At 39.3% G+C, this 6,175-nt stretch overlaps 1 long non-coding RNA gene across 1 annotated transcript in view; it reads right to left on the reverse strand.

The window, feature by feature from the left end:
- The window catches only part of LOC112657568 (uncharacterized), a 49,440-nt gene that overhangs the window by 35,582 nt on the left and 7,683 nt on the right, over window positions 1-6,175 (reverse strand). The window contains exon 2 of the long non-coding RNA XR_007412268.1: window positions 2,685-2,804. This is a non-coding gene — a long non-coding RNA (uncharacterized LOC112657568). The remainder of the gene's footprint in view (window positions 1-2,684; window positions 2,805-6,175) is intronic.

Raw genomic sequence — 6,175 nt, forward strand, 5'->3', positions numbered from 1 at the left:
AAAAAACAAGTAAAACGGATTCTGAACTTTGAGTCTGACTCACTGAGGTCCCATTTTAGAGAAGGGGAAAGAACACTGGAGGAAGAACTTCCAAGGAAAAGAAAGTAATCTCCATTTGAACTCATTGAAAATGAGATGCTGGTGAGATTTTCAGGTGCAAGTGTCCAAGAGATTTGGAAATCTGGAAGGGTGTTAAAGTGGTCATCAGGATAGAGGAGAACCGTGGCAGTGGAGAGCACTTCCATGGAAGGCAAGGAGATAGAGATGAAAGGCAAACCATAAGGAACATATGTGTTTATGAAACTAAAGGAGGAAAAAAAGTAATGCTCAGAAAAAAGGGTGAGGAGCCCAAAGGGAGTCTTGGTAAAGAAAAGGAGTTCAGTAGTGCCAAAAACTGTAAAAAGGAGATCCCTATCTCTAAAAAGTCCTACCTCACATTGTAATTCTGTATACTTGATGTAAGCCAACACTGGCTACATGGATGAAATCAAATTTCAAAGTCCACAGCAGAGAAAATAAGACCTTGAGTTGTAGTGACCCTCCCAAAGCATTTGCCACCATGTAAAGCTCTGCTCAGACCATCTATATGTCATTCTATAATGTCTTTCTCAAACTGCAAGGGAAGGGATGTTTGTGATTATCTCTAAACAACCTGCTCTTCTGACATATGGGGATTTTTCAAGTTGCAAAATATGGAGGCTACTCATTCACCTCAGAGTAAGAGTTTCCAGTGTAGGGAGACTTGGGAGGGTTGAGGAAGCAAAGTAAATGGTTTCCAGAACTATGTGGCAGGCCTCACAGAGAACTAAAATGTTGTTTGAAATAAAACAGCAGTTTCTCCAGCATCTCACCACTCCTGAAGCAACTGCTGCATCCTATTCCTTTCCTGGCAGACTTATTCTACTAACTGATGGTTTTCTATACCTTCTTTCATCACTTGCATTACTGAAGTCATCTTTTGGCTCATAGTTTCTGCTTACTATCTTCTCTTCCCACATCCCTAGTTTTCTGCATGGACACTGGACTACCTGGTTTGTAAATGAGTCTGCTCTTTTCTCTTTCCAGGTCTCTCTGTCTCAAGTTCCGACTTCCCAAGAGAAAGGCTTTGATTGGTTCAGATAATAACCTAGTGCCACTCCCAGCTACCTCGAGGGGGCCTGGAGAGCCTAAAGCAGGCTATCCTTTTGGTCAGGTGTTGGCTCCTGGCTCAACCAGTTGCTGCCACAGTGGTGGGAGAGATGGGCACTAAGTCTAGAGAATTCCCTGTGGCCTCTTTTTCCCAAAAGTAGACCATGGACTTATGAATCTTAATGACCATTGAAGTACAAATCCCCCAGTGAGTTAAAGGTAGAAATGGTTCAAAGTTTCTTCTTCCAAGTATGGATTTATTCCAAACAAGTTTTTATCTTTAATATTAGTTTAATTTAGCAGCAACTACCTATGGTACTAAACCTCAAAGTGGCATCTGCTGGCTACTTACAGAATAAAAACCTAAGGTAGACATAGAAAATACAAGCCTTTAAATACAAGAAGCCTTTAAATTATTTCAGTGAATTCTGCCTAACCTTAGCCAGTTTATTCCTGCTTTTCTTTTTTTTTTTTTTTTTTTTGAGAGACAGAGAGAGCACGTGTGCAAGCCTGGTTGTGGGAGGGGGTACAGAGGGAAAGGGAGAGAGAGAATCTTAAGCAGGTTCCATGCTCAGCACGGAGTCGACACAGGGCTCCATCTCCTGACCCCTGACATCATGACCTGAGCCAAAATCAGGAGTCAGACACAACCCACTGAACCACCCAGGCACTCCTCCTGCTTTTCATTCCTATTCATTCATTCAGCACTACTACTTGGTAGTAGTTTTTCCTAACCTGATAAATTATAAAGACAGTTAATAGAGAAACCTCATCCTTAAGGAGCTGACCTTCAAGGGAGGAGAAAGGAGCTGCATCTTTCTTCTCATCTCTCTTTGGTCTAGTTCAGTTTTCTCTCCCTCCTTCACCTTGTGCATCTTCTAGAAACATGAGTGTTGAAAAAGGAGAGTTGATATCCAGTTCTCCATGTGTCTTTACTACACTTGTCAAGGATTCATAGAAACCCTAAGTGAGGGGCGCCTGGGTGGCTCAGTTGGTTAAGTGTCGGACTCTTGGTTTCCACTCAGGTCATGATCTCAGGGTCTGGGGATGGAGCCCTGTGTTGGGCTCTGCACTCAGCAGGGCCTCTGCTTGAGGATTCAATCTCTCTCTCTCTCTCAATGCATTAATCAGAAAGAAAGGAAAGAAAGAAAGAAAGAAAGAAAGAAAGAAAGAAAGAAAGAAAGAAAGAAAGAAAGAAAGAAAACAGACTCTGGTTCTACCAACAGGTAAAAAGCAAATGTGGCAGGAAGAAAGGGCAGTGGGAGACAGAGTATGTCTTTTTCAAATTTATATGCCTTTATATTGTTCAAATTTTTAGAAGCTTTTTTCCAGAAATAACTTTCTATAACAGAAAAAGGAAAGGTTTTTTTTTTTTTTTTAAAGTTTTTGTCTATAAAGAAGGAAAAGAAATGAGCAGGGATGGGCAACTATGAACAAATGGAGTTGGTAAAATTTTCCATGACCCTACTGGCAAGATTATTTTGGTTTCATTAAAAAAAACAACAACACAAAAAGTCATCTCAAAGGAAGCATTGTGAAGTGAAGGAAGAACATACCATGCTTCAAGTGACTGAAAAAAATTCTTTTGTCCTTTAGATTTGCTGGATGCATGTAGATTGCTTTCTTATCCTTGAAATTCATATGACCGCATTCCTTCTTCACTATAGAAAAGCAAACTGACATGATAAAAAAAAAAAAAACAAGCATTAGATTTTAGAGATAGGCAATGGAAAATCTGGTGGTAAGGGGCCAACAGGGCACGGTTTCTTATATGTGTGAGCTTCCTGTAATGTGGAATGCGTACGTGTGAAATCACCAGTCACTACATTTGCAATAACTTAATAACATGACCGTTCCTCCACCCGTCCTCTTTCCCCATACCGAGTTCCAGTTTCACACTGGGCCACTTACTGTGAAGCTTTACAAAGAAAGAAGGAAGTAAACCCACCAATGAGGCAGCAATGTGTTTCAAATGCCACATTCTTAACTTGATGAAAGTTTCTTTTATCATATTTATTAGTAATGCTATGCAGTTCAGAGTGGATGGCCCAAATCTTGTATTTAATTGTCTCCCTGTGCTGTACCTTTCAAACATATTAATAATTATTTAGAAGACTTTCCCTCACTGGGGCAGAATTAACGGACAAAAGAATCCTAGCCAGGGTCATCATTCTGCCATAGGACTGCACCTGCTCCCTATTCTGACCTAAAAATGAAAGGAAAAAAATATGATATTTAAAAGTGCCCAGGTCCTTTTTTCTGATGCCAGGAAAGGGATGAGAGTTCCTGTTTCTACACTGTGGTTCATGCTAAGGGGTTTCCAAGTGTGTAACACTTAGGGGACTTAGTTCCTAGCTCCCTAAAAGCAAATAGTTCTTCAGGGGTAAGGCAGCAGCTGGCCAGGGGGGCCCGGTAATCCCCAGCAGCACACCAGGGCTAACAGAGGAGATAACTGTGTTTGAGGAAACTGATAGGATCTAGAGAGAAACCAAAGCTTAATACCTTGCCTGTCACTCTTAAAAATTAGGAAACAGCAAAAATAGGCAAATTGCTGCTTGAGGAGTAACTAAGGAGAGAAAAGGAAATTTGGGGCCTACTGCATTTTTCTAAAGCAGCCGTTAGAACTCAAGCTAGGCTTGGTACCGCAGACAGAGGTAGATAGGTCTGCGGAAATGGCTAATTTATAGTAATTCAGAATAAAGCCATACCCTAGAACAGATTCAAAGTGGTATTTTACATGGCTCTCCAATTAGCAAAGTCTGCCAGCTGACCAAATGAAGATGGTATCTGGCTCCCTAAGAGAAAGTAAACCACAAACCTGTAAATATTTTAATTAAAGTAGAATACAGAACTCATTGAATTTAATTTTGAACTTGGGACTATTACCCACTGCTTTAATCTTAGCTCTCACCCTGTTAAACATAAGCAGTAATGAGTCAGAATGCAATGTTTTGCTTTTAAAAAAAAAGCATTTTTCTAAAAGCAGTAACAAAAGTTATGAATGTTGGTTCTACTGCTTACAATTTTGGAAAAATGCTGTTCGTCTGTCCTTTAATTTTATGAGACAATTTTGAAAAACATCAATCAAAGGTCTGCTCTGACTCTCCAGGTGTGAAAACAGGATACCATGGGAAATCCAGATGGTCAAAGTATCAGCAGAGTTTTTATATTTGTGATTGGTAGAGAGAAGGAGGCCTCTGTTTGAAGTACAACAGATGGGAAATGCCAACTTCATCACTAAAAGTGTTATCCTCACTCCCACCCCACAATCTGGAAACAAGCCATGCCATTGTTTAAAGATGGCAGTCCTTTTCTAGATGAGGGGCAACTTACCAGACCCATTTAATCACCTTTACACAACACCTCTTTGGGTCAAGATGTAGCCAACACTATCTCCATTAGTTAATAAAAGGAGTTACTACCAGTCATTAAAAAATAGCAGTCTTATTAGAGATTTTAAATACTGCATGTACATTTTATCATTCTGAAAGGCAATTTGAAAAAAAATTATGGCTGAGTGATTGAGCAACAAAAGTGGTAAACTAATACACGTGTGCCTCTGAGCATGTGCACACCTGAGTACACTTACATTTTTAAGTAGCAGGAAGAATTACATTTTGCATGTTTAAGAGATCTCATTGGCAGCTCAAACACTTCCCCCAGCCTCTTGCCTCAGGCAGGTAGAGGCACTAATATTTCCTTCTGCCTAGAAGCAGAGGGGAGTTACTCAAGGTCCTGTGGCCGATTAAAGAGAAAACGGAGTACAGAGAGTAGGGGTGGGGAGTGAAGGGGCGGGGAGAGGAAGAGAGGGAGAAAAAAAGAGGGACAGAGGGAGAGGGCAGCAGGGCAAGGGAAGGGGCGGAGGAGGAAGGATGTGGTCTCATCCAACATCAGCTTCTATTTAAGTACCTAGCCCAGCAGACCATCCAATCTTAGGAGTTCCTGTCCTCTACTTTGGAGTTCTGGCCTGTTTGTCCCAACTTAGATTATTGCTAAAACAGAGAAAACAACAACCCCACGCAAAAAGCAGGTGCAGTAAAAGAAAACATAAATTTTCCTTTAAAAATATTTGGAATTGAGTCTTTGGAAATGGATGCTATAAATATAAAATCAGCTAATGCTCAAAACTATTTGTAATTTTCCCTTACTTAACTTAATTATTTGTCTCAAAAGGAAACCACAACTATTTGTAAAAATGATGTTTTCTGACCCTTGATTCAGGAATATCTGCCAGAGAACAACTGAGGTATACACAAAGTTAACAAACCCATACACACAGCAGTTGAATGCATTAGGGAGCAGCCTTTGTGTAACCAATTTCAGCTACTTTTCTTTCTAAGGAAAAATCTGAATCACTTTCATTTTAGAGGTTTTTTTTTTAACTCAAATAAAAAAAGAATTAATAGCCTTATTAGATTTAAAAAATCTTACAAATTGACAGAAAGATATACACAACACATGAGAAAAATGTTCAAAGGACATAAATAATTTTTAAATAGCCAATAATCATTTGAAAGGACGTTTAAGGACATTGAGAATCTAAGGAGTCAAAATTCCAAGTATGAGACACCATTTTTCACTTGTCATATTGGAAAAAAATTTAAAATAATATGTAGTATTTGGGAGTGATATAAAAATAAATACAATGGTATGCACTGACAGTATAAATTTCTGAAGGAGTGCTTGTACATGTGTGTGTTTTAAAGCCTTAAAAGAATAAGCATTCTTCAATTTAGCAACTAGATATCTAAAAGTTTATCTAAGAAAGCATCACAGAGATGTACTTAAAATATAGCTATAAGGATACTCATTGGAGAGTTGCCTACATTGTCAAAAACTTGGAGACAGCCTAGATGTCCAACAACAGAGAACTGTTTAATTTCTTTATAAAACATCTATATGATAGTATTTTTTTAATTTTTATTTATTTATGACAGTCACAGAGAGAGAGAGAGAGAGAGAGAGAGAGAGAGAGGCAGAGACATAAGCAGAGGGAGAAGCAGGCTCCATGCAGGAAACTTGACATGGGACTCGATCCTGGGTCTCC

Source organism: Canis lupus, chromosome 8 (assembly GCF_003254725.2).
Source record: "Canis lupus dingo isolate Sandy chromosome 8, ASM325472v2, whole genome shotgun sequence".
In the NCBI taxonomy this organism is placed as follows: domain Eukaryota; kingdom Metazoa; phylum Chordata; class Mammalia; order Carnivora; family Canidae; genus Canis; species Canis lupus.